The sequence below is a fragment of the Oncorhynchus keta genome, chromosome 23, assembly GCF_023373465.1.
Source record: "Oncorhynchus keta strain PuntledgeMale-10-30-2019 chromosome 23, Oket_V2, whole genome shotgun sequence".
Taxonomy (NCBI): domain Eukaryota; kingdom Metazoa; phylum Chordata; class Actinopteri; order Salmoniformes; family Salmonidae; genus Oncorhynchus; species Oncorhynchus keta.
In genome coordinates this window covers 22,312,957-22,337,271 of record NC_068443.1, presented here as the reverse complement: position 1 = coordinate 22,337,271, position 24,315 = coordinate 22,312,957, and positions in this window count along the sequence as shown.

Below are 24,315 nucleotides of genomic sequence, written 5' to 3'. Positions count from 1 at the left end.
TAAATCACTGGCAATGTCACCAGCAAAGCACCCCCACACCACCTCACCTCCTCCTCCATGCTTCACAGTGGGAACCACACATGCAGAGATCATCCGTTCACCTTCTCTGCTTCTCACAAAGACACGGCGGTTGGAACCAAAAATGTAACATTTGGACTCATCAGACCAAAGGACAGATTTCCTCCGGTCTAATGTCCATTGCTGGTGTTTCTTGGCCCAAGCAAGTCTCTTCTTGTTATTGGTGTCCTTAAGTAGTGGTTTCTTTGCAGCAAATCGACCATGAAGGCATGATTTACGCAGTCTTCTCTGAACAGCTGATGTTGAGATGTGTCTGTTACTTGAACCCTGTGGCAGTCCTCATGACAGCCAGTTTCATCACAGCACTTGATGGTTTTTGCAACTTCACTTGAAGAATTTTCCACATTGACTGACCTTCATTGCTCTTACAGCTACCCCCCTACTTTGTGCAATTTTTTTGCCTGAAGACATACCCAAATCTAACAGCCTGTAGCTCAGGCACAGAACCAAGGATATGCATATTCTTGGTACCATTTGAAAGAAAACACCCTGCAGTTTGTGTAAATGTGAATTGAATGTAGGAGAATATATCACAATAGATCTGGTTTAGATAAAACAATGAAAAAAACATACGTTTTTTATTTTTATTTTTGTATCATCATCTTTAAAATGAACAAGATAAATCAAACATTCAGATAAGATGATGGGGACGATTTCAGTGACAAATATAAGAGAGCAACAGTACTTGTGCAAAGTTTCAGAAGGATAACTTCCAAAATGAGTGTCCTACATGACATTTATCATGAAGTCACCCAGGTGTCCCACACAAGTAGCCCAAATGTACCCAAGGTATACATTTTGAAACAAATAACTACATACAAAATACCAAAATGGTATTCTAACACACCCCCCCCCAAAAAAAAAAAATTGAGAAAGAAAATGGAGAAAAAAAACATGGGGGAAAAAAGTATTATTGATTAAAAAATATGAAAAAAAAAAACATATATACATTTACAAAATAACATGGGTAACTATTTACACACTTTCAATATTTGGAAGACCCTCAGTCCCCTATCAAATCAAATCAATTTATATAGCCCCAGCCTAAAACCCCCAAAACAGCAAGCAATGCAGGTGTAGAAGCACGGTGGCTAGGAAAAACTCCCTAGAAAGGCAAAAACCTAGGAAGAAACCTAGAGAGGAACCAGGCTATGAGGGGTGGTCAGTCCTCTTCTGGCTGTGCCGGGTGGAGATCACAGTGGTTGTAGAGGGTGCAACAGGACACCTCAAGAGTAAAAATGAACAGTTTAGGGTTGAAACTGGAACAGCAGCAAGTCCAGGTGGACTGGGGACAGCAAGGAGTCATCATGCCAGGTAGTCCTGACGCAGGGCTCAGGTCCTCCGAGAGAGAGAAAGAGAGAATTAGAGAGAACATACTTAAATTCACACAGGACACCGGATAAGTCAGAAGAAGTACTCCAGATATAACAAACTGACCCTAGCCCCCCGACACAAACTAATGCAGCATAAATACTGGAGGCTGAGACAGGAGGGGTCAGGAGACACTGTGGCCCCATTCGATGAGACCCCCGGACAGGGCCAAACAGAAAGGATATAACCCCACCCACTTTGCCAAAGCTCTACACAATATTGTGCTGCTGATGCCAGGTGCCATAGCAGTCTCTTTCTGCTGTAAAGCAGAGGGTCACCAAACATGTGGCACAGGTGATGGGGGACTTAATTTGGCAAAGAACACAGCAACACCTCCATGCTGTGCCCTTTTGGCCCTGAGGCACATCCATGCCTGCAGAAATACATTTGGGCAGATGAACACCACTTGTGGCAGGAGCTGGATGAACCAGCTTCAGTGGGGGATGGAAACCTTGGCCCTGGGGGCTGCCATTATGACCTGCTAGATCTACTGTCTCTTTTATATTATGACATTTCAGCTAGATCTACTGTCTCTATTATATTATGACAGACCAACTAGAACTACTGTCTTTATTATATTACAACAGACCAGCTGTATCTACTGTCTCCATTTCACTTTGGCCGTTGTTGTGGGCCTGCCCTCCCCTCAACAGCCTCAAATAGGCTATTTCATGTGGGTTGGGGTGGGGCGGCAGACATGCATCTCTAATTTCATGACATTACATGTTTATATATTGCTTCTAAAATAAAATAAAAATAACAACTAATATTTTATATTATTAATTTCAAACAAGGGCATTAGAATGATAAGAACTTACCAGTCCAAAACGATGTCTTCTCCCATTCAACAAATATTCCTCCATTTGGGAATCGCTAAATGAATCGTCCTACAACAATCTCTGTCTCACCTTCCCAATCAATTTATTCTAAAATTGTGTGTACATCTGTATATCTAGACTTAGATTTAGCTTTCACTGACTTAGTCGCCATAATGATTGATATATAAACAGCTGAATCTGCACGTTTACCAAACAATCTAGTGCGTAATATGTGTTTCTCCTTCCAGTATGAAACTTCAATAGCGAATGACACTCGTTACGCTGGAGCTTACTACATGGGTTGGTCTTGCGACACATAAACATGACCTATTGTCGTTTAGCTCATCTCATTGGCTATCTACCCAGCTAGATTTCAAGACGATCAGTGGTCATTGGGTTAAAATACAGTCAATCAACGAAACAGCGGGCCAATCATTGGTGCACAATGATGTCATGACTTGTTGTCTTCAAATCGGTTTCTTTCAGTCAATACTCCAGCAAAATGGCCCATCATGTTTGATTGCAGTGAATTGTTACAAACAAACCAGTTTATTGCAGTGAAACCAAACATGACTGGAAAAGTCACTGTGTCGGTTATTTACCTGGAATGTGTCGTCGAAAATGGAATGAGACAGAATTCACGACACAAGCGGGTTCACAAAATGTTTCGTGTTAGGCTATAAAAGTGGATTTTATCAAACAAAAGATAATTCATTGTGTAACAATGAGCATTGGGATTTCAAACAGATGAAGATCGTCAAAGGTAAACTATTTATTTTAATGCAGTTTGTGATTATGTTACGCCTGTGCTGGTTAAAATTGTTTTTTTTTTATGGGGCTCTATGCTCAGATAATCGCATCATATTCTTTCGCAGTAAATCCTTTTTTTAAATCTGACAATGCAGTTGGATTAGCAAGATTCCAGCCTTTCAATACATGTGAGACGCTTGTATTTTCATGAATGTTTAATATGACTATTTATGTAGTGGTCACCATATGTTGTGGCATTTCAGCCCGCTTGCGGGCTCGGTGCGCAGAGAGGTTAAAGTAATGATGGACTGTCGTTTCTCTTTTCTTATTTGAGCTGTTCTTGTCATAATATGGACTTGGTTTACCAAATAAGGCTATCTTCTGAATACCACCCCTACCTTGTCAAAACACAACTGATTTGCTCAAATGCATTAAGAAGGAAAGAAATTCCACAAATTAACTTTTAACAAGGCACAGCTGTTAATTGAAATGCATTCCAGGTGACTTCCTCACAAATTTGGTTGAGAGAATGCCAGGAGTGTGCAAAGCTGTCATCAAGGCAAATAGTGACTATATTCTCATTTTTTAAACACTTGTTTTGGTTACTACATAATTCCATATGTGTCATTTAATAGTTTTGATGTCTTCACTATTATTTTACAATGTAGACAATAGTAAAAATAAAGAAAAACCCTTGAATGAGTTGGTGTGTCCAAACCTTTGACTGGTACTGTATATATATTATTTATGTCTTAGTGAGGGTGTGAATACAGTATAATTATGATTACAATATCCGGTTACTGCATTGAGCTGGCTGAGTGAAGAGAATCATTTCCTTCAAGCAGCCCCCTCTCCATTTTGCACTCTTGTATGTGTTTTATTGTATTTCATGGTCAAAAGCAATGAAACACGAAAGCTCATGTTGTAAACAGGTTATTACACAGGAGATCTAGATACTATCAGACTGAATCAGACACAGCTAGGGAATTCAGAAACACATGTCTCCTCTTTAAAATTCTTTGGGGCTTCATGGTGTTGTAGCAACTCTCTGTCTCCCTCCTCTCCATCTCCCTCCTCTCTTTCTCTCTCCCCTCTTTCTCTCCCTCTTACTCTCCTCTCACTCACCCTCTCCTTCTCTCCCCAACTGTCACTCCCCCCTCCTCTCGCTCCATCTCCTCTTATCCAGCTGCTTGGCATTCAGAAGGTAGCTCCTCCTCAGTCATTACCAGGAGAAGATTAGTCATCCATCAGAGGCAAAATGACGGCCACACACACACACACACACACACACACACACACACACACACACACACACACACACACCATGACCCATCTGTGCCAGGGGGAGGTTGGCGTGCAATAGCTGGAAGATGGCCTACCTATGTAAAGCAGAACACTCAACTACTTCACCCAGACAGACTCTCTCTTCAGTTGTCTGCATCGTTGGCTTCCAATGATGAAACTCACTCTGAATAAGTGATTATGCCATAACATGCAAACAGAGAGACGATGCACAGGATGTTGATGTTGTGGTGGAAGGAAGAAAAGAGACAAGAAAATTTGAGAAAGATGATATCTGATACTGTACGTATGTCAATGTTAGGGTTTGTGTAACATTGGAATTTCAATTCAGTTCCTTAACTGACTGTACTGAAATGGCATTGATCCCAACCCAAGTATACAGTAAATCACAAACGTTATTCCAACAATCACACACCATATGATGACCTATTTCTGGTTCACATCTAGGGATCACCAACTCCTCAGCATGACAATGAGAGGCCAAGGATGTGCCCCAAATTGCACCAAATTCCCTATAGTACGCTACTTTTGACCAGAGATATGATCAACAGTAGTGCACTACATAGAGAATAGGGTGTAATTTGGGACAGAGCCGGTGTGTGCATCTGTCAACTGCACAGACCACAGACAGCCTCTGGGCTCCTTCCCCAAAGGGCCTGGGCTTGGCACTGCTTTTCATCAGTGACATTTCAACACCTCGCTGGTCTAAAGAAGTACAAAGATGTGGGACTCAGGATGTCGACCACAAATTATTATGAGCCTGACATTCTGTCTTACATGTCTTGAACATATTGCTGCTCGGTAGTACTATACATCCTCATGTAAGAGTTTCATTATTACTGACACAGATAGATGGACAGGACGACAGACAGACATACAGATAGGCAGACAGTCTAAGTTGGGTGAACAGTATCTGATTAATCTGCTGTGTAATAAATATCTGGTATACACATGATGAATATTGCATCAATGGCTTTCATGGATTTTCAATTTTCAACCTCAATAAAAACAAAAAAATACTCTGAACTTCAATCCCCACGCATTCTATAGATGGATGTAAAACTGGATGATGACGAAGAGAACAAACAGATGCCAGTGAAAATTAACTAATTGTGTTGTGGTGCGTTAACAGACTATTTAAATGGCTGCTTCTGGTATCAGTCTAGCAGTTGAGATTGGCCCCTGGATAGAGACATACATGAGGAACTCCTTAGAAATGTTTATTTTTAGAACAACCGGTTGTCTGAGCTGCCTGTCACACTCTAAAAACATCCCCCACTCTAGGTTAGGCTCACACACACACACACACACACACACACACACACACACACACACACACACACACACACACACACACACACACACACACACACACACACACACACACACACACACACACACACACACACACACACACGTGCTGCTGCTCATAGTAATCTTCTCCATCTCCCTTCTCTAGCCCTTCCATGAACTGCCTCTGTTTATGTTATTGGGCAACAATAACACAGGTTCATTACTAATCCACAAAGTCGCTATGGAAGAGAAGGGGGAGTGAGAAAGAGAAAAACAGAGCAAGAGAGCAAGAGAGAGAGAGAGATCTGGTGAGTAAACTGATAAACTAAGGTGTCTTGTCCCCACCTGTATTTCCCTTTATTGGGCAGAGGCTAGAGGTTCTGGGTAGTGAGGCCAGGCTGATTGGGAGGGAGTTGTTTTTAAGACAGGCTGAGAATGGGGCTCAGGTGCAGGCTAATCTCCTCCAAAGCTAGGATAATTAGGATCAAGGCTAGCGGCCACCTAATTATTGATCATGGCCACAAACGCTAGCCTGCCTCAGAACCCAGTCTGGACACTCACAGGATAAAAGCAGAGCATAGGACATGAAAGAAACCGACATGAAAGAAACCGACATGTCAATTGATTCAAATCCCCCAAAAATTGTCACATGCGCCGAATACAACAAGTGTAGACCTTACCGTGAAATGCTTACTTACAGGCAGGTATTACAGACTCGGCCAGGGACAGGTTGAAAATGTCAGAGAAGAGACTTGCCAGTCAGAGTACAAGTCCTGGTAATCCGTCATCCACACCCCCTCCCAAAATGGCTGCTGTGCCATTTTTTCCCCTTACATTACTTGACATAGATCCAGAAAAACTAGATGTGTAAATCTAGTAAGTCCAGAACTGGCATAGTCCTTTAATGGGTCCTTTAAGACAACGGGGCAGATATTGTATGTTACCAGTGAATGTTGACCTGTCTTACTCACATTGGTTACCAGGAGTGTGATCACACAGTCATCCAAAATTGCTTTTGCTCTCATGCATGCTTCAGTGTTGCTTGCCTCTAAGCGTGCTTAGAAATCATTTAGCTTGTCTGTTTAGCTTGTGTCACTGGGCAGCTTGCAGCTGGGCTTCCCTTTGTCATCTGTAATAGTTTGCAAGCTCTGCCACATCCGACGAACGTCAGAGTCAGTGTTGTGTCTTAGTCCTGTATTCACGCTTTCCCTCTTTGATGGTTCATCTGAGGGCATAGCGGGATTTCTTATAAGCGTCCGGGTTAGAGTACCGCTCCTTGAAATTGGCAGCTCTACCTTTTAGCTCAGTGCGGATGTTGCCTGTAATCAAAGGCTTCTGGTTGGGGTATGTACGTACGGTCATTGTAGGGACAACGTCATCAATGCACTTTTTGATGATGCCGGTAAGTGATGTGGTATACTCCTCAATGCCATCGGACGAGTCCCGGAACATATTCCGGTCTGTGCTAGAAGAAGAGTCCTGTAGCTTAGCATCTGTGTCGTCTCACCACTTCCATATTGAGCGAGTCACTGATATTTCCTGCTTTAGTTTTTCCTTGTAAGCAGGAATCAGGATGATAGAATTATGGTCAGATTTTCCAAATGGAGGGTGAGAGAGAGCTTTGTATGTGTCTCTGTGTGTGGAGTAAAGGTGGCCTCGAGTTTTTTACCCTCTAGTTGCACATGTAACATGCTGATAGAAATGAGGAAAAATGCATTTAAGTTTCCCTGCATTAAAGTTCCTGGCCACTAGGAACGCTGCCTCTGGATGAGCATTTTCTTGTTTGCGTATGGCTGTTACAGCTCGTTGAGTGCGGTCTTAGTGCCAGCATCGGTTTGTGGTGGTAAATAGAAAGCTACAAAAAATCTAGATGATAACTCTCTTGGTAAATAGTGTGGAAAGCAAGTACAGGGAGTGAATTTAATAATAAATGTAACACGAGTAGCGTACAGACATGAAGCACAGAAACCATTCGGAGTGACAGATATAGGGGAGGTAATCAGGAAGGTGATGGAGTCCAGGTGAGTCACATGAAGCACAGGTGCGTGTAACGACGGTGGCAGGTGTGAGTAATAATGAGTAAACTGGCGACAACGAGCACCAGAGATGAGGAGCAGGAGTAGACGTGACAGTACCCCCTCCCTGACGCGCGGCTCCAGCAGCAGGACACCAGCCAGAAGGACGGTCACAAGGACCAGGAACCTGTAGAGCCATGGCTCATTAAAGAAAAAATCTTTGTACAGTTCGAGGTAAGTAATCGCTGTTCTGATGTCCAGAAGCAATTTTTGCCCATAAGAGACGGTGGCAGAAACATTATCTACAAAATAAGTTACAAACAACGTTAAAAAACACACAAAATAGCAGAATTGGTTAGGAGCCCGTAAAACGGCAGGCGTCTCCTCCAGCGCCATTCTTCTTCCATTGATAGAATGGATGGGTTGTATAGGACTTGAACAGGCTCTGTTCTATTTTCTTCCATTTTAATCTGTACATTGGAATTATATCCAGGTATTATCATGATGCATTAAGTTCTACCAGGTTTGAAAGCAAAAAAATGCATGTTAATTTGGTACATTATGTTAATATGTTACATTATGTTAATCTTGTACGTTATATTAATGTTTTACATTATGTTTATATACTGAACAAAAATATAGACACAACTTGCAACAATTTCAACGATTTTACTGAGTTACAGTTCAAATAAGGAATTCAGTGAATTAAGCCCTAATCTATGGATTTCACATAACTGGGCAGGGGCGCAGCCATGGGTGGACCTGGGAGGGCATAGGTCCACCCAGTTGGGAGCCAGGCCCAGCCAATCAAAATGAGTTTTTCCACACAAAAGGGCTTTATTACAAACAGAAATACCTCAGTTTCATCCAGGTGCCTGGTCTCAGACAATCCCGCATGTAAAGAAGCCGGATGTGGAGGTCTTGGGCTGGCATAGTTGTGAGGCCGGTTGGACGTCCTGCCAAATTCTCTAAAATGACATTGGAGGCATGCAGCATGTCAACATGCCAATTGCACGCTCTTTCAAAACTTGAGACATATGTAGCATTGTGCTGTGTGACAAAACTGCACATTTTAGACTGGCCTTTTATTGTCCCCCAGCACAAGGTGCAACTGTGTAATGATCATGCTGTTTAATCAGCTTCTTCATATGCCACACTTCTCAGGTGGATGGATTATCTTGGCGAGGGAGAAATGCTCAATAACAGGGATGTAAGGGCCTCCCGGGTGGTGCAGTGGTTAAGGGCCACCAGAGACTCTGGGTTCGTGCCCAGGCTCTGTCGTAACCTGCTGTGACCGGGAGGTCCGTGGGGCGACACACAATTGGCCTAGCGTCGTCCGGATTAGGGAGGGTTTGGCCGGTAGGGATATCCTTGTCTCATCTCGCATCAGCGACTCCTTATCTCTGGTGCAGTGTGCGCTAACCAAGGTTGCCAGGTGCACAGTGTTTCCTCCGACACATTGGTGCGGCTGGCTCCTGGGTTGGATGCACGCTGTGTTAAGAATCAGTACGGCTTGGTTGGGTTGTGTATCGGAGGACGCATGACTTTTGACCTTTGTCTCTCCCGAGCCTGTACGGGAGTTGTAGCGATGAGACAAGATACTAGCTACTAACAATTGGATACCACGAAATTGGGGAGAAAAAGGTTCATTTTATTTTTTTATTTTTAAATAACAGGGATGTAAATACATTTATTCACAACATTTTAGAGAAATAAGCTTTTTGTGTGTATGGAACATTTCTGGGATCTTTTATTTCAGCTCATGAAATATGGGACCAACACTTCACATGTTGCATTTATATTTTTGTTCAGTGTAAATTGCTCTTCTTATTTTCCACATACCTTGACAAACCTGTCTTGTTTTTGTTGTTGTCTTATTTGTCTTGTTTTTGTTGTTGTTCTGAACGTCACATTTGTTTACCTGACCCTATGACAACCAGTCTTTATGACTGTTGACCCTCATCCACTTATATCGCATAACTTCCTGCACAATCTTCTCTCGGTCTCCCTAGTCAAGGTCCCCAATATATCTACACTAGAAATAAACCATACCTGACTCATAGGTGTTACCTCTATTATTGCCATCAGACACCAATTTATAGGTATTTCCTATTCCTCCTTTTTCCTCTTACTCTATCTGTTTCTCTCTCCCTCTCTCTCTCTCTCTCTCTCTCTCTCTCTCTCTCTCTCTCTCTCTCTCTCTCTCTCTCTCTCTCTCTCTCCCTCTTTCTGTATCCCTCTCTATGTGTGCCTCTGTGTGACTCTGCGAGGGGGTGGGTGTGTGGCCTCCCATGTTCAGGGTAAGACATCGGGCACGTGGAGCAAAGCCCTGGAGGGAGGAGACAGGGCACATGGGCAAGCACACACACAGTGACTGGCCTCTACTAGATTACTTGACCTATCAGCAGCATTAAGAGGATTCTCCTGTCTATTGATCCAACCTAAGCTAGAGTACACACACACACACATGCACACAAACACACAATGTATGGCAGAGGGAATTAGTTTTGGAGCCTTTTAGGTCTACTGGTTTTTGATCATTAGCACTTCATTAGAGCATAGAAGTCCTCATACAAGTCCTCACAGGTAAAGTACTCACTCCATAAAATAATATGTTATCCTCTAGCAATAGGAAATAGCCTGCTGCTTTGGGGTCTGGAATGCACACGCTGATGTAGAATAGGCCCAGATTAATAATCCCAGTTCCCTGGCTGTTTCTCCAGATTGGCCTTTTGGACTGAAATCCTCCAGGCAATAACTAATACACAGTTTGTTAGGAAGAACAAATATTACTCTTGAATGAAAAACTGCTGCTATTTTTAGGCAGCCTATGCTTTTTAGCGAGTCACTTTGTTTACACACTGATTTCCTGCTTGGTAGCCTAATTAATCTAGAAATCAATAGAAAGTTAAATAAACAAGCATGCCCATATACTAAAAATGTATGGACTCACTGTAATGTGAATTGATTTATGGATATTGGAGTTGGCAGTGTGACTGGTACTACCATATTTAATAAAGCATCTCAGAGTAAGAGTGCTGATTTAGGATCAGGTCCGCACTGTTCATGTGATCTATTCATGTGTTCAATATTATCCTAAAGTTAAAACTGATCTTAGGTCAGCAGCACTACTACTCTCAGATAGTTCACATTGGTCTCCAACCCAGGAGCAGCAGGGTAGCCTAGTGGTTAGAGCGTTGGACTGGTAACCGAAAGGTACAAATCTACAAACCAGGTACAAATCTGTCGTTCTGCCCCTGAACAGGCAGTTAACCCATTGTTCCTAGGCTGTCACTGAAAATAAGAATTAGTTCTTAACTGACTTGCCTGGTAAAATTTGGGTTTTAAAAAAATACATCAGTCAGTCAACCACTTGAACAGAGGAAACTGGATGAGTTGAGAGATGCACAAACAGATGCCAAGCTATTAGAAGGGGTTAAAGTAGAGAACTGTGTTCATGATGTATACTACTGAAGTAGCGAGGCTTCTTTTATCTCTGGTACCTGGGATTTGTGTCATAGTCTCATAGTTTCATAGTTTCACCCGTATGTTGAAGAGCATGTGTAAGAGCTTTAAAATTGTTAATTATAATTCTGTACTTTAGTTCTAATTCCGTATTGACATTTTGTTCTCATCATCACAGTATCGAATCCCTTGCTTGACAAAAGAAAAGCCTCACTTCTATCGTACTGTTTTGAATATTGGATTGCAATTAAAATATGTGAACTGTAACAGTGTTGGATTGGCACTTAAAGGGTTTGTTGTATTGTATTAGTGTTATCACAGATACTGTAGATATCACTGTTTAGCAGTCACACACCGTTATTTAATGACAGGGAATTCATGAATTAAATATTCATTTCATCTGAAGTGTAAATTCATAATGGTTTGGCAACACATTTGACTTATGTTTTCCTTTTAGGTTTCAATTGATTTGAGATATTATGGAAATGTAATATTTTTGAAAGTTTCCTAGGCTATTGGTTATTTTGATACTCTGTCTCTGATATAATGACAGTTCTGTTTCAATTTCACAAAGTCTGGCTTTTACTGCTCTTTGTCGTTTCTCTCTGAATCATGTTGCTTTTCCTCTGCCATTGTGAAATATTGTGCTCTCTCTTTGTTCTTGTGGGTCATTCACTATCACTAAGATGACAAAAATAATTTGCACTAACGCCTGGACAATGGGCAGTGGGACTTGTATGCAACTCTGCTATAATCACTGATGATCACTTGTTGACAGCTAGCATAAACACAGACTTAGACTTAGGTCAAATGTGCAAGAGCCTGGACGTTGGGTTTTGCTTGGTATTCTATGCCCTTATTTATTCCCACCTGTGTGTGTATGAGATATAGAAATATAGAGAGAGAGAAAGAGAGAAAGAGATAGAGACCAGCCGCAGCCTCCCCTGCATAGTTGTGAAGCTGATTGACGGTTACTAAGAATAGAAGGTACCTACAGTACCAGTCAAAAGTTTGGACACACCTACTCATTCCAGGGTTTTTCTTTATTTTTTACTATTTTCTACATTGTAGAATAATAGTGAAGACATCAAAACTATGAAATAACACATATGGCATCATATAGTAACCAAAATAGTGTTAGACAAATCAAAATATATTTTATATTCTTCAAAGTAGTCACCCTTTGCCTTGATGACATCTATGCACACTCTTGGCATTCTCTCAATGAGCTTCATGAGGTAGTCACCTGGAATGCATTTCAATTAACAGGTGTATCTTGTTAAAAGTTCATTTGTGGAATTTATTTTCTTCTTAATGAGTTTGAGCCAATCAGTTGTGTTGTGACAAGGTAGGGGTGGTACACAGAAGATAGCCCTATTTGGTAAAATACCAAGTCCATATTAGTAAAGTTTCTTCAAAGGCAGATGCAAAAACCATCAAGCGCTGTGATAAAACTGGCTCTCTTGAGGACTGCCACAGAAAAGGAAGACCCAGAATTACTTCTGCTGCAGAGGATAAGTTCATTAAAGTTACCAGCCTCAGATTGCAGCCCAAATAAATGCTTTACAGAGTTCAAGTAACAGACACATCTCAACATCAACTGTTCCCACGGAGACTGAGTGAATCAGGACTTCATGGTCGAATTGCTGCAAAGAAACACAACTAAACGACACCAATAAGAAGAATAGAATTGCCTGGACAGAGAAACACGAGCAACGGACCATTGGAAATCTGTCCTTTGGTCTGATGAGTCCACATTTGAGATTTTTGGTCCCAACCACTGTCTTTGTGAGACGTAGAGTAGGTGAACGGATGATCTTTGCATGTGTGGTTCCCACTGTGAAGCATGGAGGAGGAGGTGTGATGGTGTGGGGGTACTTTGCTGGTGACACTGTCAGTGATTTATTTAGAATTCAAGGCACACTTAACCAGCATGGCTACCACAGCATTCTGCAGCGATACACCATCCCAGCTGGTTTGCACATTTGTTTTTCTACAGGACATTGACCCAAAACCTCCAGGCTGTGTAAGGGATATTTGAACAGAAGGATGGTGATGGAGTGCTGCATCAGATGATCTGGCCTTCACAATCAATAGACCTCAACCCAATTGAGATGGTTTGGGATGAGTTGGACCGCAGAGTGAAGGAAAAGCAGCCAACAAGTGCTCAGAATATGTGGGAACTTCTTCAAGACTTTTGGAAAAGCATTCCAGGTGAAGCTGGTTGAGAGAATGACAAAAGTGTGCAAAATTGTCATTAAGGCAAAGGTTGCCTACTTTGAAGAATCTCAAATATAAAATATGTTTTGATTTGTTTAACACTTTTATGGTTACTACATGACTCCATATGTGTTATTTCATAGTTTTCATGTCATCACTACTATTCTACAATGTAGAAAAAAAATAAAAAAAATAAAGGAAAACCCTTGAATGAGTGGGTGTGTCCAAATCTTTGACTGGTACTGTACATCAACTTCTGCTTGTCTGTTAGAATATTTCACAGCAATGTTGAAATGTGATTTTTTACACAAAGTGGCACCTTGTTTTGTAGGTAATTGAAATAATATCTGTCTTCACTAAGCTACTATGCTCTTTGAATGGGTCAAATTCATGGTGTGTTTTTGCTGACCTGGATAGCTCTGACAGTCTTATCAGTCTGCATAAAGAGAAACCCGCTTACGCACGCACACACACACACACACACACACGCACGCACGCACGCACACACACATACACACACACACACACACACACACACACACACACACACACACACACACACACACACACACACACACACACACACACACACACACACACACACACACACACACACACACACACACACACACACGCACACACATGCACACACACGCACACACACCCACATCACTGGTCAATTTCCTTTTCATTAAAATAGACACAAGGATATTTGCAGAACTGATACCAATGATGATGGCTCTATAAACCTGCAGCTGCCTGGGTCAGACAGGGACCTCTACACATCAACCATCTCATCCCTCCCTCAGTCCCCCCTCATCCCACTCACCTGCATCCAGTCACTGCCAATAAAACCACTCACACTCCAGCAGGCTTGCTCAATTGAGGCTTTAAAACCACTGTATCACATTATATCGAAGCAAGGAGAATCTTATCCTCTATTTAATGGCTTCTTTTTAGGATGTGAAAGGATGTTAGGATGTGAAAAACCATATAGCATTTTCCCTCACCTGACATTAGACATACTGTTTATAGAAGATAAAGAATATGAACAAAATAAATGGAAAGAAAAGGAAAAGGAAAAGGAAAGGAAAGAGAAAGGAAAGGGAAAGGAAAAGGAAAGGAAAGGGAAAGGAAAGGGAAAGGAAAGGAAAAGGAAAGGGAAAGGAAAGGGAAAGGAAAGGGAAAGGAAAAGGGAAAGGAAAGGGAAAGGAAAAGGGAAAGGAAAGGGAAAGGAAAAGGAAAGGGAAAGGAAAAGGAAAGGAAAGGAAAGGGAAAGGAAAAGGAAAGGATAGGGAAAGGAAAGGGAAAGGGCAAGGAAAGGGAAAGGAAAGGGAAAGGAAAGGGAAGGAAAGGGAAAGGAAAGGGAAAGGGAAAGGAAAGGAAAAGGGAAAGGAAAGGGAAAGGGAAAGGAAAGGGAAAGGGAAGGAAAGGGAAAGGGAAAGGAAAGGAAAGGGAAAGGAAAGGGAAAGGAAAGGGAAAGGAAAGGGAAAGAAAGGAAAGGGAAAGGGAAAGGAAAGGGAAAGGGAAGGAAAGGAAAAGGAAAGGGAAAGGAAAAGGAAAGGGAAAGGAAAGGGAAAGGGAAAGGAAAGGGAAAGGGAAAGGGAAAGGAAAGGGAAAGGAAAGGGAAGGAAAGGGAAAGGGAAAGGGAAAGGAAAGGGAAAGGGAAAGGAAAGGGAAAGGGAAAGGGAAAGGAAAGGAAAGGAAAGGGAAAGGGAAAGGAAAGGGAAAGGGAAAGGAAAGGGAAAGGAAAGGGAAAGGGAAAGGAAAGGGAAAGGAAAGGGAAAGGAAAGGGAAAGGGAAAGAAAAGGAAAAGGGAAAGGAAAGGGAAAGGAAAGGGAAAGGAAAGGGAAAGGAAAGGGAAAGGGAAAGGGAAAGAAAAGGAAAAGGGAAAGGAAAGGGAAAGGAAAGGGAAAGGGAAAGGAAATGGAAAGGAAAAGGAAAAGGGAAAGGGAAAGGAAAGGGAAAGGGAAAGGGAAAGGGAAAGGGAAAGGGAAAGGAAAAGGAAAGGAAAGGGAAAGGAAAGGGAAAGGGAAAGGAAAGGGAAAGGAAAGGGAAAGGTTAGGGAAGGAAAGGGAAAGGAAAGGGAAAGGGAAAGGAAAGGGAAAGGAAAAGGAAAGGAAAGGGAAAGGAAAGGGAAAGGGAAAGGAAAGGGAAAGGGAAGGAAAGGGAAAGGGAAAAGGAAAGGGAAAGGAAAGGGAAAGGAAAGGGAAAGGAAAGGGAAGGGGAAAGGAAAGGGAAAGGGAAAGGAAAGGGAAAGGGAAGGAAAGGGAAAGGAAAGGGAAAGGGAAGGAAAGGAAAGGGAAAGGAAAAGGAAAGGAAAGGGAAAGGGAAAGGAAAGGGAAAGGGAAAGGAAAGGGAAAGGAAAGGGAAAGGAAGGGGAAGGAAAGGGAAAGGGAAAGGGAAAGGGAAAGGAAAGGGAAAGGAAAGGGAAAGGGAAAGGAAAGGGAAAGGGAAAGGAAAGGAAAGGAAAGGGAAAGGGAAAGGAAAGGGAAAGGGAAAGGAAAGGGAAAGGGAAAGGGAAAGGAAAGGGAAAGGAAAGGGAAAGGGAAAGAAAATGAAAAGGGAAAGGAAAGGGAAAGGAAAGGGAAAGGAAAGGGTAAGGGAAAGGGAAAGAAAAGGAAAAGGGAAAGGAAAGGGAAAGGAAAGGGAAAGGAAAGGGAAAGGGAAAGGGAAAGGAAAGGGAAAGGAAAGGGAAAGGAAAGGGAAAGGAAAGGGAAAGGAAAGGGAAAGGGAAAGGAAAGGGAAAGGGAAAGGGAAAGGAAAGGGAAAGGAAAGGGAAAGGAAAGGGAAAGGAAAGGGAAAGGGAAAGGGGAAGGGAAAGGAAAGGGAAAGGGAAAGGAAAGGGAAAGGAAAGGGAAAGGAAAGGGAAAGGAAAGGGAGGGAAAGGGAAAGGGAAAGGAAAGGGAAAGGGAAAGGGAAAGGAAAGGGAAAGGAAAGGGAAAGGAAAGGGAAATGAAAGGGAAAGGAAAGGAAAGGGAAAGGGAAAGGAAAGGGAAAGGAAAGGGAAAGGGAAAGGGAAAGGAAAGGGAAAGGAAAGGGAAAGGAAAGGGAAAGGGAAAGGGAAAGGAAAGGGAAAGGAAAGGGAAAGGAAAAGGAAAGGGAAAGGAAAGGGAAAGGAAAGGGAAAGGAAAGGGAAAGGGAAAGGAAAGGGAAAGGAAAGGGAAAGGAAAGGGAAAGGAACGGGAAAGGAAAGGGAAAGGGAAAGGAAAGGGAAAGGAAAGGGAAAGGAAAGGGAAAGGAAAGGGAAAGGGAAAGGAAAGGGAAAGGAAAGGGAAAGGAAAGGGAAAGGAACGGGAAAGGAAAGGGAAAGGAAAGGGAAATGAAAGGGAAAGGGAAAGGAAAGGGAAAGGAAAAGGAAAGGGAAAGGAAAGGGAAAGGAAAGGGAAAGGGAAAGGGAAAGGAAAGGGAAAGGAAAGGGAAAGGAAAGGGAAAGGAAAGGAAAGGGAAAGGAAAAGGAAAGGGAAAGGAAAGGGAAAGGAAAGGGAAAGGGAAAGGAAAGGGAAAGGAAAGGGAAAGGAAAGGGAAAGGAAAGGAAAGGGAAAGGAAAGGGAAAGGAAAGGGAAAGGGAAAGGAAAGGGAAAGGGAAGGGAAGGGAAAGGAAAGGGAAAGGAAAGGGAAAGGAAAGGGAAAGGAAATGGAAAGGAAAGGGAAAAGAAATGGAAAGGGAGATGCCAAGTCAGTTGTACAACTGAAAACATTCACATTCAACTGAAATAAAGAGGTAAGAAGAGTAGGAGAAAGGTTCTGATGATAGTCATCATCATCATCAATGATAATCAACATTACAGTAGAAGATTCAATATGGTGGACATAAGGAGGATGTCATTTAGCCCTTAATTGTTGGTAAAGAAATGAAGCAGAGAGAAGCCATGAAGAAAGGGGAATTATTCCTTAATGAATGGGAAATGGGATGGGGTATTTTAGGACTTGATGAGTCTAGACAGGGTTGTGATGCATGTCTTTGTGTTTTGTTCCCTCGGTTTTGTGCGTGTGTGTGTGTGTGTGTGTGTGTGTGCGTGTGTGTGTGTGTGTGTGTGTGTGTGTGTGTGTGTGTGTGTGTGTGTGTGTGTGTGTGTGTGTGTGTGTGTGTGTGTGTGTGTGTGTGTGTGTGTGTGTGTGTGTGTGTGTGTGTGTGTGTGTGTGTGTGTGTGTGTGTGTGTGTGTGTGTGTGTGTGTGTGTGTGACACTCATTTGATAAGAGTGCTGGGAGCAGGGTGGGCATGATATGAACTGGGCCTGTATGACTCCCCTGGGTCGGCAACAATGAATCACCTTGCCCACACACGCACACACAAAATACACTGGGTGTACAAAACATTAAGAGCACCTTCCTATTACTGAGAGAACCCCAGCCTCAGTTAGTCAGGGAATGGACTCTACAAGGTGTCCAAAGCGTTCCACAGGGATGCTGGCCCCAGTTGACTCCAATGCTTCCCACAGTTGTGTCAAGTTGGCTAGATGTCCTTTGGGTGTTGGACCATTATTGGTACACACAGGAAACTGTTGAGTGTGACACAAACCCAATTATTTTGTGCCCTATAGAAATTAATGGTAAATAATGTATTGTGTCGTTTTGGAGTCACTTTTTTTGTAAATAAGAAAATAATATGTTTCTAAACATTAATGTGGATACTAGTGTGATTATACAGTATATAATCCTGAATGAATCGTGAATAATGATGAGTAAGAGCGTTAGAGGCTTAAATATCATACACTCCCCAAAAATGCTAACCTCTCCTGTTATTGTTTTGGTGAGAGGTTAGCATGTCTTGGAGGTATGATCTAAAATGCTTACCTCTCCTGTTATTGTTATGGTGAGAGGTTAGCATGTCTTGGAGGTATGATCTAAAATGCTAACCTCTCCTGTTATTGTTATGGTGAGAGGTTAGCATGTCTTGGAGGTATGATCTAAAATGCTAACCTCTCCTGTTATTGTTATGGTGAGAGGTTAGCATGTCTTGGAGGTATGATATTTGTGTGTATGTGTTCTTTCTCACTCATCATTATTCATGATTCATTCAGGACTATCCATAATCATGGTAGCATCCACATTCATGTAAAATAGAAGTGACTCCAAAAATGACACAATCCATTATTTACCATTAATTTCTATATGGCATAATCTGAAACACAGCCAAAACAAACAGCAAATGTAGAGTCACAAGCTTGATGTAATCATTGGATGCTAGGAATATGGGACCAAATACTAAACTTTTTACTATTTTAATATACAAAAGTGAATTTGTCCCAATACTTTTGGTCCCCTAAAATGGGGGGACTGCGTCCAAAAAGTCCTGTAATTTCTAAACGTATCCCCCGATATAGATTAAAATACCATTGAATTTAAGATGACAGTCTGCACTTCAACCCTCATAGTCATTGTATAATATCAAATCCAAAGTGCTGGAAAACCAGGTTCACCTTCCAACAGGACAACAACCCTAAGCACACAGCCAAGACAAAGCAGGAGTGGCTTCGGGACAAGTCTCTGAATGTCCTTGAGTGGCCCAACTAGAGCCCGGACTTCAACCTGATCGAACATCTCTGGAGAGACCTGAAAATAACTGTGCAGCGACACTCCACATTCAACCTGACAGAGCTTCAGAGGATCTGCAGAGAATGGGAGAAACTCTCCATATCAGGTTTCAGGTATAATCAAGATGTAGACAGTGTCGAAGAAACAAATGTTTATTTCTAGTACAGGGGCAGGCAAACGACAGGTCAAAGTCAGGCAGAGGTCAGTAATCCAGAGAGGGTGCAAAAGGCCCAGAACGGCAGGCAGTCTCAGGGTCAGGGCTGGCAGGCTCAGGGTCAGGGCATGCAGGCTCAGGGTCAGGGCAGGCAGGCTCAGGGTCAGGGCAGGCAGAACGGTGGTCAAAACCCGGAAGGACTAGAAAACAGGAGCAAGATCAGACAGCAGCATGGGAACAAACGCTGGTTTCACGAAACAAAACGAACTGGCAACAGACAAACAGAGAACAAGGGTATAAATACAAAGGGGATAATGGGGAAGATTGGCGACACCTGGAGGGGGTGGAGACAAGCACAAAGACAGATGAAACAGATCAGGGTGTGACACCCCAAATACAGTTGTGCCAAGCTTGTAGCGTCTTCCCCAAGAAGACTCGAGGCTGTAATCACTGCCAAAGGTGCTTCAACAAAGTACTGAGTTCAGGGTCTGAATACTTATGTAAACGTTATATTTTAGTTTTTTTATTTGATTAAATTAGCAAAAATGTCTAAAAACCTGTTTTTGCTTTGTCATTAGGGGGTATTGTGTGTAGATTGATGAGGAGTAAAAAACAATACAATCCATTTTAAAATAAGGCTGTAACATAACAAAATGTGGAAAAGGTCAAGGGGTCTGAATACTTTCCGAATGCACTGTATACTTAGTTTTATCCACATTCAATACTAGTTTAACGTCACTTAAGGTTCACAGTAAAACAATGAAGGCAGACTGTAGATCAGACAGAGCTGTGTCAACAGAAGGGGCAACACAATACACAGCAGTATCATCCGCATAACAAGTGAAGGTTACATTTTTTTTTCACAGACAAACCATTTCATTTGTATAGATAGTTAAAAGTACAGTACCCAAAGTCGACACCTGTGGGACACCTTTCATAATATCAAAGAAACTTGACTTAACACAATTTAAACCAATTGCATATAGCTTGACACAGGCCAATTTCTGACAACCTTTGAATTAATAATGAGTGGTCCACAGTGTCAATAGCCTTTGACAGGCCAATGAAAAGGGTAGCACAATGTTTCCTTTTGTTGATATTTTTAACTATATCATTTATAACCAGTGATGCAGCAGAGAGAGTGTTATGACCTGTCCTGATCAAAGATTGATGAGCATCTGGAATACATTTCATAGACAGGAAAGATCTTAGCTGAGAATGTATCAAAGATTCAAATATATTTTCAAGGCAGGACATTTTAGAAATAGGGAGTTAGTTACTTAGGTCACCAGGTTCACCACCAGTGTACACACACACGCACACACTTGGATGGACACACACACACACACACACACACACACACACACACACACACACACACACACACACACACACACACACACACACACACACACACACACACACACACACACACACACACACACACACACACACACACACACAACCCCCCTCTCCTCTTGTCAACCAGGCCTATAAGAACAGAACAGGCCCTGAAACAGATGGAGACTCAGCTTGATGTGAACTACTGTCTCACACAATATGAACTAACCTCAACCATCAACAACCAATTAACAGTGAGGAGACAGGCAACCCCACCTGTGATGAGTGAACTTGCCTCTTATTTTGGGATGTTTACTGTGGTCTCTCTTTTCCTGTATTTGTGTATTTGTTTTCTATAAGACATTCTAACTGATGTCATGCCCTCTGTATGACATTTCACCTTTGAACTTGTAGTTGTAAGAGTGGTCTGTCCTGCTTGGACCTTAGCATCCAGATCCTCTCCCCATACCCCATGCCTCCAAATCATGCTCTCTCTGGTTTCATAAGGTTTCTCATTCACTCAATAGATCAATAGAAATGGAGAGTAATTAGAGAATACATATGGGAACAGAGGAATAACTAAAATAGCTAAACAGGGTCATACAATGACCATGAACCTGTAGTCAATGTGGCTAGTAGTTGACGTCTACATGATATTTTTATGTTACAACATTATGATGGTTTGAATGAGCTCCCTGGGTCTGCAGTCTACTGCATTACTGCCAGTGTTAGCTCCACCTCGAGCAGAGCAAAACATTGTCGCAGGAGAACACAACTCCGTACTTCCTCTCACTCATTCATACAGTATATACATATACATATGAGATAAATAATGTATGGTATGACTGCAGCCTCTCCTGACTATTCTGTCTGTCTGTTCAGAGGAGTTTGTTATTGAAGCTACAGTATGAGGAAGAAGAAGCTAAACTGAACAAAAATATAAAGTCTTGGTCCCATGTTCCATGAGCTGAAATTAAAGAAATACCAGAAATGTTCCATATGCACAAAAAGCTTATTTCTCTAACATGTTGTGCACAAATGTATTTTACATCCCTGTTCGTGAGCATTTCTCTTTTGCCAAGCTAATCCATCCACCTGACAGGTATAGCATATCAAGAAGCTGATTAAACAGCATGATCATTGCACAGGTGCACGTGTGTGCCAGGTTGTGTGAGAAAACTCATTCTGATTGGCTGGGCCTGGCTCCCCAGTGGGCGAGCCTTTCTGCTAAGTGGGTGGGCCTATGCCCTCCAAGGCCTACACATGGTTGCACCCCCGACTAGTCATGTGAAATCCATAGATTAGGGCCTAATTTATTCATTTCAATTGACTGCTTTCCTTATATGAACTGTAACTCAGTAAAACCTTTGAAATGGTTTCACTTTGCGTTCATATTTTTGTTCAGTATACATACTGGCATCTACTGTTAGCTTTGGGAACTCCCCCAATGACTCATATCTTATTATGTAGAGACCGTTCACTGAAAGGACTGCAGTAATGATAACATTAGTGTGGATGACGGATCACCACCTCAAGCTGAACCTCGGCAAGACGGAGCTGCTCTTCCTCCCGGGGAAGGACTGCCCGTTCCATGATCTCGCCATCACGGTTGACAACTCCATTGTGTCCTCCTCCCAGAGCGCTAAGAACCTTGGCGTGATCCTGGACAACACCCTGTCGTTCTCAACTAACATCAAGGCGGTGGCCCGTTCCTGTAGGTTCATGCTCTACAACATCCGCAGAGTACGACCCTGCCTCACACAGGAAGCGGCGCAGGTCCTAATCCAGGCACTTGTCATCTCCCGTCTGGATTACTGCAACTCGCTGTTGGCTGGGCTCCCTGCCTGTGCCATTAAACCCCTACAACTCATCCAGAACGCCGCAGCCCGTCTGGTGTTCAACCTTCCCAAGTTCTCTCACGTCACCCCGCTCCTCCGCTCTCTCCACTGGCTTCCAGTTGAAGCTTGCATCCGCTACAAGACCATGGTGCTTGCCTACGGAGCTGTGAGGGGAACGGCACCTCAGTACCTCCAGGCTCTGATCAGGCCCTACACCCAAACAAGGGCACTGCGTTCATCCACCTCTGGCCTGCTCGCCTCCCTACCACTGAGGAAGTACAGTTCCCGCTCAGCCCAGTCAAAACTGTTCGCTGCTCTGGCTCCCCAATGGTGGAACACACTCCCTCACGACGCCAGGACAGCGGAGTCAATCACCACCTTCCGGAGACACCTGAAACCCCACCTCTTTAAGGAATACCTAGGATAGGATCCTTCTCACCCCCCCCCCCCTTAAAAGATTTAGATGCACTATTGTAAAGTGGCTGTTCCACTGGATGTCATAAGGTGAATGCACCAATTTGTAAGTCGCTCTGGATAAGAGCGTCTGCTAAATGACTTAAATGTAAATGTAAAAACATTGTGTGAGAAAAAAAGGACAAACGTAATGAAAATGTATTCATAATGGTGTTGACAGTATTATATTTTGAAGCATTGCATATGAGATCTCAACACCTACAATAGCTTATGGTAATTGTACAAAAGTACAAATACAATCATTGTATCGAAGTATATGCAGTGAATTTGGAAGGTATTCAGACCCCTTAACTTTTTCCATTCCTCTCTGCAGATCCTCTAAAGCTCTGTCAGGTTGGATGGGGAGCATCGCTGCAAATGATTTTCAGGTCTCTCCAGAGATGCTCGATGAGGTTCAAGTCTGGGCTCTGTCTGGGACTCTCAAGGACATTCAGAGACTTGTCCTGAAGCCAGTCCTGCGTTGTCTTGGCTGTGTGCTTCGGGTCGTTGTCCTGTTGAATGGTGAACCTTCGTCCGAGTCTGAGGCCCTGAGCACTCTGGAGCAAGTTTTCATAAAGGATCTCTCTGTACTTTGCTCAGTTCATCTTTGCCTCGATCCTGACTAGTCTCTCAGTCTCTGCCTCAGCATGACGCTGCCACCACCATGCTTCACCGTAGGGATAGTGCCAGGTTTCCTCAAGACGTGATGCTTGGCAGTCAGGCCAAAGAGTTGAAACATGGTTCCATCAGACCAGAGAATCTTGTTTTTCATGGACAACTCTCGCCAGTCTGCACAGCGCAATTCAAACCAGAGCAATTCAGACTTATTTTTCTCCATATGTCCGGATTCCTACCGCAAGCTCTGAACCCTTTTTTATTTTTTTTCCACCAGGATCGCCGCAGCTATCTAGCTGCTATTCGAGTGGCCACTCCTGGCTAATGTCACTGTCCGGAAGCAATAACCAATTAGCCTGGAGCTAGACTTGCTAGACCCATCTCCCGGCTAGCCAAAGAGGTCCATCAGCCACTACTTTGGCTACAATACCTATTTTTGCCAACTGTCTTGGAGCCCCACCGACTCATCACAACTGGACCACCGACGTGATTCGCCCGATGGGGTTTTTCTCAACTGGCTCCGCCGTCGCTTCGTCCCCTGAAATCCCATCCACTAGCATGCTAGCCGCGGCCTGCTAGCTGTCCGGAGCACATGGGACTGTTAGCTTAAGAGGCCTTCCGGACAAATTATTTGGTCACTATACCTATTCTGCCAATTGGCCTGGTTTACCACACGGAGCCCTGCTGATCTGTCTGCCGACGTAACAGCACGAGGGGTCCCACAACAGACTTTCTTCCGTCGCGACGTCCCTCCAAGGCACTTCTGTTAGCTTGCAAGCCCCGGCTTGCAAGCTACCTGAAGCCACTCACTGGACTCCCTTTAAGAGTGTGTTCCTAATTTCAGCTCGTTACCTGTATAAAAGACACCTGGGAGACAGAAATCTTTCTGATTGAGAGGGGGTCAAATACTGATTTCCCTCATTAAAATGCAAATCAATTTATAACATTTTTGACATGCGTTTTTTATGGATGTTTTTGTTGTTAGTCTGTCTCTCACTGTTCCTATAAACCTACCATTAAAATTATAGACTGATCATTTCTTTGTCAGTGGGCAAACGTACAA